Genomic DNA, 13,479 nt, shown 5'->3' with positions numbered 1-13,479 from the left:
ACTGACTCTTACCAGTCTAGTGCTCGTCACTGTTGCAGATCAAGAACTACTGAATAGTTCTGATGAATGCTCTTAGAGTAGTTGAAAACAAGGAAAGAATGACTAGACATTTGTATGATCAAATCCTCTGATGGAATAAAAACATGCCAGGAAAACAAGCTTAATAAATGTATTCATTGTCATAAGAAGGGAGATGAAGGGTCCAAAAGGTTACTTGCAGACTTACTGTTCTAAATCCCTTGTTATCTGGTAAATTACAAAGGATGCCCGGCTTTCACCAAAATGCAAATCAGATTAAAATGTGAAGCCTTACACTTTACTGGATATAAAACTTCATCATCCATTTTTAAATCTTAGAGATTTAATCGAATAAAAAGAGTTTTCGACAGCTATCTTTTCCTTCTAATTAAACAGTACGAATACCTATGTGCATCTTTTAGAAAAAGATCTGGGATGTTTTGTGTACCGGCACAATTTCTCCTTGCAAGATATAGTGGAAAAGCTTTTTGCTAAGTGTTGAGCGGCAAGAGACGCAGAAGACGCAGATACGGAGCTCTCCGAAGCTAAGTCCCGGTCCCTGGCATCTTTCGGCAGAAGCCGCTCTCCGAAATGCACCGTGACCCAAACAATGCTCTGTGCGCAAAGAAGCCGCTTCTTCGCCTCCGGGAGACTCGGCCAGTGGCAGCTTCCCAAAGGCGAAGATGCAAGCTGCAGCACACAGCAACAGTGTGGGCAGCATTCAGACTTAGAGAAAACAGTATTTTACCACTCTCCTGCCTTTTCCATTGTTATTATATTCGAAAGGAACGAGTTCTGCACAACTAGCTTTCCTTCTTGCAAAACTCTTTTCAGACCTCCGTGCAAGTTTAGAAAATGATTTTGGATATTTTCTATACTGGCAGAGTTTCTCTTTGCAAGATAAGGTGGAAAAGCTTTTTGCTGAGTGTTGAGCGGCATGACACGCAGAAGACGCAGATACGCAGCTCTCCGAAGCTAAGTGCCGGTCCCCGGCTTCTTTCGGCACAAGCCGCTCTCAGGAGCTCCCTGCGCTCGGCACAATGCTCTGTGCGCAAAGAAGCTGCTTCTTCGCCTCCGGGAGACGGAGAGTGCGGCAGCTTCCCAAAGGCGAAGATGCAAACCGCACCACGCAGGCACAGTGTGGGCAGCATCCAGACTTAGAGAAAACAGTATTTTACCACTCTCCTGCCTTTTCCATTGTTATTATATTCGAAAGGAACGAGTTCTGCACAACTATCTTTTCCGTATTGCAAAACTCTTTTCAGACCTCTGTACAAGCTTTAGAACATGTTCAGGAGAAAATAAAAAGTGTTTTGCATGGCTGATCAAAGACATCTGGAAGATTTAGAAGAAAACCCAGCAAGCTGCTGCAATTGATAAAAAAAGATTAGTGCAGAGCAATTTTCTTGGAGATAGCCAGGAAACAGCAGAATACCAGAGAGCAGAGAAAGGGATCCACCCTGAGGTGTCTTGTCCATATCCATGACTGACTCCAACAAATCCAAGAATATCCTGAGCTGGAAGGGACTCACAGGGATCATGAGTCTGACTCATGGCCCTGCACAGGACATCCCACCACAGGTCTGAGAGCCTTGTCCAAACACTCCTTGAATTCACAGGGGCTGTGACCATTCCCTGGGAAGTCTGTTCCAGTGTCCAGCACCCTCTGGTCCAAACCTGATGAAAACTGCATCAGGACAGAGTCCAAACCCAAACACTAAGGAAAGTCAGGAGACCCTTGGCCTGAATGCACTGAATGTCACAACAACAGATCCATGATTCAGAATAGGCAGTCATCAATGCAAAATAAACTAATTGTGGGAGTCAGAAATAAGTTTAAGTGATTTAAATTGAGGGTTTTGGTCTCACTGAAAGGTGCAATGGCCACAAGGTTTCAACTGAGGATTCATAGAAAGAAATGTTAGATTTCCTAAAAAGCCAGTTGAGGTTTTGGAGGATGGAGCCCACCAAGACCTCCAGAAGTAGGAGAGGGGCTGAAGGATGAAGTCAGGAGGAACAGAAATGGGAGAAAAGCCACACTTGCCAAGGAAATATCAGAAGCAGTGATGGCAACAGCAGCACTGGCTCCAGCTTCCTCTGCTTCTTCTTTAAGGTGGGAAAGGAGGAAAAGGGGGGAAGATGTTCTTAGAAGAAGGGAAGGCTTGGCACTGATGGGCTGTGGACTCCTCACATGAAACTCCCTGAAACTGTGACACTGGCTCAAACCACAGCATTTTTAGAAGCTAATTTTCTTGATAGCAAAATTTTGAGTCTTGAAAGTGATCTCAGGCTTCACACCTTATCTGAGAAAAGTTTTTAAACAGACACTGAAATTCTCAGTCACATGACTCCAAGAACTGAGATATAAGGGTGTGTAGCACGTCACAGCATTCAATGTACATTGAGAACTCCTTGATTCTCCTGGATCATAATGCATCCTAGGATCAGATAAATAAAGGAGGAATGGATTTAGGTGCTGGCACAAGGCCAAAACTCATTAATATTTGTGGATGTGGATGTGGATGTTGTGGCTGGCATTTCCCATCCCTGGAAATGTTCCATGCCAGGCTGGATGGGCTTGGAGCAATCTGGGATGGTGGGAGGTGTCCCTGCCTGTGGCAGGGGGTGGGACTGGATGAGCTTTAAGATCCCTTCTAACCTTGAACCATTCTGGGATTCTGTGATTCCATGAACACGTCCACACCCAGCCTTACTCCAAACGTGTCAAGCAGGGACAGGGGGTTGGCAGTCCCCAAACAACAGTGGGCAGTAAGAGACGAAGCTGGCACAGATGAACTGAACTGCTGTCCACAGAAAGAGCAGCAAGGGGGATTCTCAGCCAGGACCAGCCACAGAGGGACACAGGGTCCTCCCTGGTTGTGAGGGTGAATGCAAACAAGAGGCGTCACACATTCCTCTGTGCATCCCTCACCTGCAGCTGGCCTGAGGAGGTGGCCAGCTCACCGCCAAAGGGAAGGGTGTGTTTGTGCAGCATCCCAGCATCCATGTGGGCCAAAGCAGAGCCAAACTACCGTTTGATTAATCAGGAGCACGATCCCAGCAGCACGCACTGCTGGCCTTCAAGGGCTGGCTGAGGCAGCTCCTGATAGCGCTGTTTATTCAGCTTCCCCAAGGAAACAATGTGGATTTTATTAAATGATCCCATTAGTGTTTCTCCATGCTGTCATTGCAGACTTCAAACGATGATTTATGTTGGCTCGTAGGTCTTTGTCCTCGCACCGAGAGCGGTAGCCAAGGACAAAGTGTTCCGGGACGGGGCAGTGGGAGCCCTGCTGCTCCGGCTGCGCGGCCCTGCCATGGGGGTCTGAGCCCCCTGTGCCACAAAGGGGACAGCTGGCCCGCCAAGGACAGTGACACGAGGCACAGGAACACCTGGGACTGTCCTTTGTGGTGTCAGACTCCCACATGGATGGCTTCAAGGGAGAGAGGCACAGCCCATGGAGACCCAGCCACAGGCAAGTTTTGTACACTGTTTGAAGTGGGACGGATCCTTTTATCCCAGAAAAACTGCACCTGTTTGTCACCTGCTGGTTCTTAGCCCTTAAGAATTACATTTATACTGGTTATAAAAATAGGCTGGTTTTCTGCCTATTTTTGCCATTTTTCCACCCCATCATTCCCTGATTTTATTCCCCAAACCAATATTGCCTGTTTTGCACGCACGCTGGTTTTCACCTCAGGAGTGAAGCAAATAATCCACTCAGTGAAGAAAACACAGCTATGGAGTGGAGGACTGTCCCCTTTGGGACACAAAAGCCACAGACATCCACACTTGGACAAAGCAAGCTGTGGCAATGCCGGGAGTGACTGTGCAGTCAGTACGGATGGAGCCAGGAGTACATTCCCCGGGGAATCCTTCACATGGGCTTTGAGAGGTGTCAAAAATGCAAAGCCCATTCTTTTCAGAGTACTCGCCTGTGTTGCTCTGAGTTTGTGCTGAGGTTGTGGGAATGAGGCAATCCTGAGATGTATCTTCCCATACTAAAAAAATCCAAGGTTTTTGCTGGCAGGCACCACTTGTGTGTGTGTGTGTGTCCAAGGGCTTTGCTCTCAAAGCTCTCCCTGAAGATCCACCAGATGCCTTGGTCACTTGCTCTCTCTGCCAAATGGGCAGAGGGCTCATGCTCTGGGTGAGGGGGGTCACAAAAACACATCCAGCAACTCCACGGCCCCGTGAGCTGCTGAAAAATCAGACAAGAAGCTCTGGAGCTGCTTTTCATGCACATGGGATGGCTGAGTGAGCCTGCTCCTCACCCTCCTGTTTAAACACAACCTCTGCCCTCAGCTGCAGCGAGAGTATTTCACCCTGTGCGAGTCTCCCAGGGAAGATCTTCCTCTTTGGGAAACTGCAGTTGGAGTGGATGTTTTGAAGAGGTTCAAACCTCCTCTCTCTCACCCATGGAAGGTCACTATGATCACTGTAAAACAGAGCTTTCAAGTTGTTGGAGCCTAGCCTGTGACTTCCCCACTGTTTTTGTCAGCACCTGCACACACCAAATGTTTCTGTGCCTAAAACAGCACTAGTGAGAGCTCAGAGTGATGTAGAGAGGATTTGGGGGGAGCCTGTGCAGGATACAAAAGTGCAGCTCAGTTTCTGGCATATTTTTGGTTTAGAAGTCATCACATGCTGAAACCAAAATTCAGAATTAAACCAAACAAAAATGCATTTATCATCCACAAGTCTAAGATCTTGCAGAATCAAGAAGCCTTCCTTGCCCAGCTTTGGAAAGATCACTTCTCTGGGGTGAAACCCTTCTTGTGCTTCTTGTTTCTTCTTTATTTCTTAATTTTTTTTTTTTTTTTTAATTCTTCTTAGGTCTTCAGTTTATGAAGCCATCGTCTAGCCAGGAAGGATTTGACATCCATAGCACTGCGACAAACCTTGGACCAAACTCCAGGAGCTTGTGGCAATGGCCAGAGCAGCTCTCCAGGGACTGGCTCACAAGGACTGGGGCAGGGTGACAGTGTGTCCCCTTGCAGAGGACAGGCACCAGCACACAGCTGCTCTCCTTCCCTCCGTGCTGGCCACTCAGTGGGTGAGGGGTTTTTTCTTCTGGCTGCAGAGAATGAGGGTCCAAAATCTGGCAGCAGTAACAGAAAAATGGAACAGCCTTGCCTTTCTTCAGGGTGAGGGCTGCTGTGTCTGGATTTCAGCAGCACTCAAAAACCACCAAGCCAGCCCACTTCCTGCCACTCCAGAGGGAAAGGGTGGAATGAAAGCCCAAGTCTCAGGTGTCCACATGGACATGCCCAAGCAGGGACAAATCACAGAATCCCAGAATGGTTTGAGTGGGAAGAGACCTAAAGATCATCTCTTTCCACCACCTTCCACTATCCTATTGCTCCAAGCTCCTTCCAACCTGGCCTTGGACACTCCCAGGGATCCAGAGGCAGCCACAGCTTCTCTGGGCAGCCTCTTCCAAGAGCTGCATCCAAAAAAATCACAGAGGTGTCTGCATGCACTTTGCAGGTGAATCCCTCACTGGGGCAAGGAGATGAGCTCAAGCTCTGAGTCTTGCAGGGAAATGTTTCCCCTGAGACAGCATAAAGACTGCCTATATTACTACAGGCTAGAGAAACCCCTAAAATAGTGACATACAGCTGAAGGGAAGAATATATTGGGAAGGGAATCATATGGCCGGCTGGGAAACGCAGGGCTTTGAAAGGGGATGGGGCGGGACAGGAAGAACATTCCTTTCTCACTACAAACGCCTGCAGCCGCTCGGGAAGCATCGGCCGGGGCCGCCCGCTCGCAGCCCGGGGCCGGCAGCGCTGCTCCTGCCGCGGGCAGATGCTGCTCTGGGCGGCCGCAGGCTCATCCCGGAGCAGCACCATGGATGGAGAGCGATGAGGTGCCCGGCAAGAGGCAGCCTGAGCCCCAGATGCTGCGGGGGGCTGGAGATCGCCGCCTGTGCCGGGTGCGGGCGGCCGCGGGCGGCGGGGTCACCCTGCCCTGTGGCCACCGCTGGGCTGCGCGCATGGAGAAAGAGGGAGAGGGCAGCGCGGTGCTGCAGGGCTGTGGTTTGCAATTCCGTGCGCTGCTCACTTCCCTCTTCCCTCTGAAGATGGGGAGAACTGCAGTTGCTTCGTGCTTTCAGCTCAAACAGGGTTTTACAGCCCCTTCCCCACCTTGTCGAGGGGCACAGAGAAGTGGATCAGCCTCAGAGCAGGGCTCCTTTCCACCACCCTGCTGCTCATCTCCCTATCTCTGCATCTGCTTTGCCACAATGTTTAATTAATTTGTCTGTTCTTCCCCCAATTTCTGAATTATTGTCAAAATCAGGGCTTGTGGATACATGGAAGTGAAGAATTAAACCCCTCTTCTGCATCTCAGGCTGACAAAGCCCTACTTGGAATGTCAAGGCCAACCCTGACCAGATGAGAATAGGAACTGCTGAGCCAGCCCCTGGCTCCCCCTTAAGCAGCACAACCCCCTACACTGACTTCTGCAGACACCCAAAAGAGGGGACCACCCCTGCTCCCCCACTGCTGCATGCAATGCCACCAAAATTGGCATCAGGATAGACTCCATCCTGCAGTGGGTTGTCTTATTATTTACAGAGAGCTGGCTCTTCCTTTTGATAATTATCAGCCACCCTTTGAAGTTGTTTGTCTCCACAGATGTTTGCTGCTGCCTGGAGATATGTCACTGTCCCAAATTGCTGAGGACACCCATGAAGAGTCACGGTAGGGAAGCAAGCCCACTGTCTCCTCCCTGGCACTAAACCACATGGGAAAGGTCTCTGCTCCTTCCTAAACTTGGGACAAAACTCCCAAGTGCCAACAAAGTTTGTCCTGCAGGAACAATATTGAGTGAGCTCTTCTTGCTGAGAAAGCATTAATGTCCTGAGCCCCAGGAGACCCTGAGGGGGAAAAAGAGCCTGATTGCAGCAGGGATGGGAGCAGGGTTTCATGGATCAACACCACCTGGGGCTGAGCTGGGTCCAGCATCCCCAGAGCTCAGTCTTTCCCACATCTGGAAAAAGGCACTGCACAAGATGCAACAGCCACCAGTGGGGATGCAGGCAGAGCACATCTCACTCTTGGCAGGCAACAGGTAGGGAGCAGAATTTCTCCTTTTATTTTCTCATCCTGATCAGAAAGGAAGATTTTTGGAGCTGGTGGGAGAGGAGTGATAGTTTAAGTCAACAAATTGCTGTTAGCACTGCAGAAGCCTGCTCTGCATATTACCTGGTAAACAAACCATGCTCTAAGAAAGAAAAGCCTGTTTATAAAAGCTCCTCTTGACATTTGCCTCCCCAAACATAGCAAAACATGTGCTAGGAATAGATGCATGAATGATCGAGTCTGTTTTGAGTCTCCACTCTTCAACAACCAAGGAAATCCCTATGTACAAACATTTAAACTGGAACATCTGGAGCACAGTAATTTTATCTTGAAGATCCACATCAAACAAACCTGCAGCTCAGCCTGAGAAGATCTACAAATACTTCCCCAAGGAGACCCCAGTCTTGCAACTCGGGTACCAGGAGACCTCAGATTTGAAAGAAAGATAATTCAGCATCTCTTTAGCCACACCTGACAAGTTTTCCTTAAGAGGGCATTAGCATGAAATTATGGCTCTTAGTCAAACCCAAAGTGAAAGAGATTTGTCCCAATTATCTGGCGCAGGCCTTGAAATACCTGCTTTTAAATTTACAACCCAGAAAACCCCATGCATCATTTTCAGGCAGAACTTTACCCAAGAAATCTCACTTTGGTTACACTTTTTCTGTGCAGCTGAACTGCTAAAATAAGCACCCAGCCATATATAGCACAGTACACTGGCACTCACAGCAGTGGGGAACGACTGGATTCAATTTTCCATGGAAGATGACAATTAAAATTGCTTTCTTTGGTATATCCCATCCTTTCTGTTGTTTTTTCTGTTCCCTCCAAGCGCAGAGTAAATTTAGGACTCCGAGCTCCTTTTTCTTCAAAATCTCACTTCCAGTTTCCATCTTATTAAAGACATGACTTAACTTTAATGTGTGTAACATAAACGGTATCGTAAAGAGGAAGAATTAAAACAGCATGGGAACATTGGTGGTTTCAAGAGGGGGGGAAATGGCACAGCTTCTTTCCTTTGGGGTTGTTGTTTATCCAGTGGATAAACTTCAGCGTTCTCGCTTCTACCGAATGCTGCGCCTTGCCTTGCAATAATTGGGAATTCCACGTTTTGCAAAGTTGTTACATTATATCCACAAATAATCCATCTTGTCAAGTCCATCTCGTCCGTCGAAGATAAAGTTGGAGCTGAGTCGCTGCAGACATCTGGAGAAGGTTCATTACTTGTAATTGCGAGCCCCTCTGTTAATGCACCCCATGAGAAAGGAGCTGACAGGCTGCATATTTCTGCAAACTGTTCCCAGAAAGAACCAATTTCCTGACTTCCATGTGGTGTCAATAATATAGGCATGAGATGGAGCAGTGCTTATGAAATATTAAATCTGCTTACAGGACCCAGCTATAAGCAAATTCAGACCACCTGGGAGATGGAGGTTTGCACTGGGTATGTGGAGTTTGGCACTCACCTGGTACATGAGATGGGCTCCAATCTACACATTTTGGCTTTTTTACCACAAAACTTCCTGACAGTAGTGCTGGGGGAAGGGAGAAAAAAGGTAGAGGGTGGAGGGGGTAAAACACATTTCTTCACGTTTAGGACTCAAACCTTTCAAATCACTGACATTATTAAATTTACTATCACATGCAGCCAGAGATCTTATTATTCATCAGCAAAAAAAAGACTGATATTTCATGGCTTTTGAGTTAGATCATTTTGGTTCATGCCAATGAAAACAAAGCATTAGTGTTTTGATGTTTTAATATAATGATTTAATTCTCTCATTGATATTAGAATCCAGAAACACAACAAACACGAAGACCCCTTCAAAATCCTTGAGTCAGAGCAAAGGCTCTTAAATCACTTCAGCACTCTGACCTCCTGTTTCACAGAGTGTATTTTATGCCAGGGCCTTGGAGAAGAAGGCGTCCTTCCCAAACATGCAGCATGACAGTGCTAACCTGCCTTCGGCGAGCTCGCCTGTGTAAATTGAAAAACATCTGGGCTCTTTTTGCTGGCAAAAGCAGCAGGTCCTTGACCTCAGAGCAGAGCCATCAACTTGAGCTGCAAACGGAGCCTTTTCAACAATTCATCCCCAATTTTCCACCCTCTGGGCAATGCTACCCAGGAGGAAACCCAGCACCCCTGGGGTGGGAGCAGGCATGGAGATACAAGCATGGGGACAAAGAAATTTTAATGGCATTAGTCCACCACCTATGTTTCAGTCCCCAGTTTACAGGGCTGGGGACGAAAAGTGCTCTCCATTTTCTCCAGCAGGAAATAAAAGACAGTTTTCCTCCAAGGAAGATGAAGGGAAGAAGCAGAGCAGGAACAGGCTTTCAGCACAGCAATAGGAAAATGCCCGCAAGTCTAATGGGGACATTTTGCTCTGTGCTACAATAGAAAATCATAAAATCTTAAGATCATAATGACAGAATAATTTGGGTTGGAAGTATCATCTCATTCCAACCCCTTACCATAGGCAGGAACACTTTCCACTGGACCAGGGTGCTCCAAGCCCCATCCAACCTGGCCTTGGACACTTCCAGGGATCCAGGGGCAGCCACAGCTCCTCTGGGCACACTGTGCCAGGGCCTCCCCACCCTCACAGGGAAGAATTTCTTCCTAAAATCTAATCTAACCCTGCCCTCTGTCAGTGTGAAGCCAAAAATATGGGTAAAATAACACATGGGACTTACTAGAAACACCTTCCAGGAAGAGAAGCTCTCTGAGATGATGGGGACAGGCCCAGAGGTGGTGAAAATGGAAGATGCACGTGGTGCTGCAGGCCAAGAACTGGGACATACAGTGGGTAGATGCAGAACCAAACCAGGCTGGCATCTTTGCACCAGCCTTGCCACATCCACCCCATTCCTGAGAGGCCACAGGGAACATCCCTTTCCTGATGCTTCTCTGCTGGGGCACAGCACAGGACACAGAGGTGTGGGTGCACGTAGGCCTTCCCATCTACTCATTTCATGTGTGAGGGAAGGGGCTATTTTTGGGTTGCAGCCTCTTTGCTGCAGCCAGGATCTGTCAGCGGGACGTGACGTACGGCGCTGTGGGACAGCTCTGCTCCCTGTGCTCCCCTCACACAGCAGGAATGTCTCTTGTTTTCTCTCCTCCAGACCATGTCAGAGCTGAGAGCATCCAGCCGGGACGGCTCAAGGCACAGGGAGATCAGGCAGCTGCCCAAAGCAGCCAGGGCCTCCCTGCCTGTGCTGGCTCCTGCCACTGGGGGAGGGCTGGGAATGAGCATCCATCACTTCCTGCACCCGCAGCCACCAGGGCAGCACACAAAGATCTTCTCCCACTCCCCTTCCTCACCCTGACTCTCCTCCTGAAGACTGACAGGCATAGATTGAGAAGCTCTGAGCTGGATTTGTCCCTTGCCACACTGCTTAGACCTAAAGGTCTTGTGCTGCATGGTGGATTTTTTGGGTTTTCTCTCGTGTCCATGTCCTTCATCTTCCATCCATAGGTCATTTCTGGATGTAGAGCATAGAGTGTGTTTGTAATGGTCAAGGTTTAATTCATCCCACATCACACAGGCTGAGCCTGGGGTTGGACGCTATTCTTGGCCGGATACATCTGGGTTAGACAGAGCTGGGCTGAGCTGGTCCAAGACCTTGTCCAGCCCCAGCCTCTGGCTGTGCACAGGAGCAGGCACAGGTGAGGCTTTGCTGATCTCCTGGGCTCAGGGTGATACTGGAGTGAGCACCTGCAGCTTTGTAGTCCCTGAGATGCTCTTCTTGCTTGCCTCATCCCTGGGTTTCCATGAAAATTCCACTGACATCATCCAAGACCTGCAGAGGATGGCACTTGCTGGGGTTTATCCTCTGAGGTCTCCACTTTTTCTGTATTGACCATCTCAATCCAAATGATCAAAGTGTTCCCCAAAACTGGATTTGTTTCCATACTTGCCTTCACCTTCTTGCCACCACATTTTCCCGGCAGCACACAGATGATTCTCCCAGCATTGAGCTGCCCAGCAGGGCTGTCTCTGCCCAGGCCTCAAAACCAAACACTTCTGCTCCAAATTCCATTCGAGGTGGTGATGCCTCATACAAAGCAGAGTTTTATCTGCTGAGGACCAGCATTGGTGCCTGAAGTCTGGAATGGGTGGAACATACTCATGGAAACCATCTGTCCCAGCCTGTATCAAACCAAAGGCAGAAAACACAGGAGCATGGCTTTGCCTCATTTTGTGTTTTTAAAATCAAAACATGCACAAGCAGAGTTGCTTTTACCCAACAGGGAAACTCTGGCCATGACATCTGTCACCTTCTGTGTCTGTGCAATACCTGTCTCCCATCTCCTGCTCGTCACTAAAGAACCTGAGCCTGTGACTCCCACATCTTCAAAAAGAGATTCAGCATTTACATCTCATTGCAGGTGCCACACTCTGGTAACATCTAATGTTTCATGCTTCTCATGCAATGGGTGACAAGATGATTTAAAATGCTAATAAAATAAAATAAACAAGAAAGATTTAAAAATGCTAATAAAATAAACAAGAAAGGTCCTTTATGTTCCTCAATAATAATAATAATAATAATAATTGATGATGATGATGATGACGACGATGATGATGATGTTCTGGTTTAAGCCAGAAAGGTGGATTCTGTTGCTCTTTAGAGCAAAGATTCATAGCTGGAATAAAGAGTATTCAGCCCAGCTGTTTCTACTATGAGGCTGTATTTCAGTCTCAGTTTCTACTATGAAACAGCCCCCCTGAAGGTCCTTCATGTTTTCACAGACAGCTGTCCTTGCACAGCCCAATAAATTCCATCAGTTCAGCTGGCCAAACAACCACAAGCTTCCAGGATACCAGCTAGCTTCAGGAGCTTTATTTTACACCTCCTCTTCTCCTAGTGAATATCCACCACCACCATAACTATGGATCTGTAACTGTGGATCACTGGCCTAATGTTTGTATCAGCCAGGAGGAGCTGCTCTGCCTGGCTGTCTGTCCCAGCCTCAGCACTGAGACTCCAAATGCCTCTACTTTGGCCCAATCCTTCCTGGGGCTGAGCATAAGAAGTTGTGCAGACAAAAGCAGGGATGGAATCTCGCCAGCCGTTTATCAACTCAGCAGCAAGACCTTGGTAACAGGTTGTTATCTTTAGCAGAAAGCAGCAGCAGAAAGGAGACACCAGATCACCAGCCCCAGGTCATGCCCCTGGTGGTGTCCTTACCAGTGATCAGTGTCTGCAGCTCTCCAGGAGCTCAGGCAGCAGGGATGCTCCTCACCACCTGCAGATCATCTTACCCATGCACCCAAAGCCACGGCCAGCTGTGTGCTCCTGCCCACCAGCACATGCCAAGGCACAGGGTGGGATTTCTGGGGAGGTGTCCTCTGCAGGGCCAGGAGCTGGACTTGGTGATCCTTGTGGGTCCTTTCCAGCCCAGGATATTTTGTGATTCTAAGGCTTTGGCCAGCCCAGGTTTCAGCTGCCTCCCTGATCCATGTGTGATTTAACCCAAAATAGATCTTCCCTCTGTCTACACTCCCAGTGCAAGGAACATGTTGCATCTACCCCAGCCCCCCTGCTTGTGTCTGATGGATCATGATGACCTTTTCAACATATTTCTTGGAGTATTATAAAACATTATCTGACAAAAAACAAAAAAAAAAAGAAAAACAAACCAAAAAACAACAAACCAGTCCAAACTAAATCAATTTGGGTAATGATGGCCTTTTGTTCCAGTTTATCCTGCACCAAACTCCATAGATGGCAACTCTGAACATTTCCCAGACCTTCACAGTAGAGCTTGGAACTGTCTCTGTGATTTATTGGTTGTTTCATGACACATGCATTTCTCCTATATAATCCCACTGTTTTGCTTATAAGCCATATTATAACTGTGAATCAATCTTCTTTATTTGAACATCTAGGACAGATTCACACATCATTTCACCATTAACTAGGATAGACTCAGCCTTGCAGATCTTTCAGGTTTCAAGCCTGGCTGTGTTGTTTCAGTTCTTTGCTGCTGCCTGTGTTTTGTGAAAAAAAAAAAAAAAATTAAATACCCAGACTTTGGGACTTTCTGTTTCGGCTTGAAGAAGAACACAGGTTGTTTCATCAGTGTTGTGAGACGTGTTACCCGGCTCATTAATTCACAACAGTTCTTGTTTTCTCTGCCTTTTTCATGCTGATGTGATACATTTGTGAAGTCCAGGGTTGTACTGCAAGTGATTAATGCTGCAGTAAAGTCTAATAAACTGAGATTCCAACAAAAAAGTGTGAAAAATGTAATCTCTAAAGTTCTGAAAGCTCACATATGACAAAACCCATAAATCACCCCAGAAGCAGTCATTATGGTGAGTTACTAACTAGATTATACAGCTGCATTTGTCATAATTTCCC

The sequence above is a fragment of the Agelaius phoeniceus genome, chromosome 9 (genome assembly GCF_051311805.1).
Source record: "Agelaius phoeniceus isolate bAgePho1 chromosome 9, bAgePho1.hap1, whole genome shotgun sequence".
NCBI lineage: Eukaryota > Metazoa > Chordata > Aves > Passeriformes > Icteridae > Agelaius > Agelaius phoeniceus.
This window is presented reverse-complemented; position numbering follows the sequence as displayed.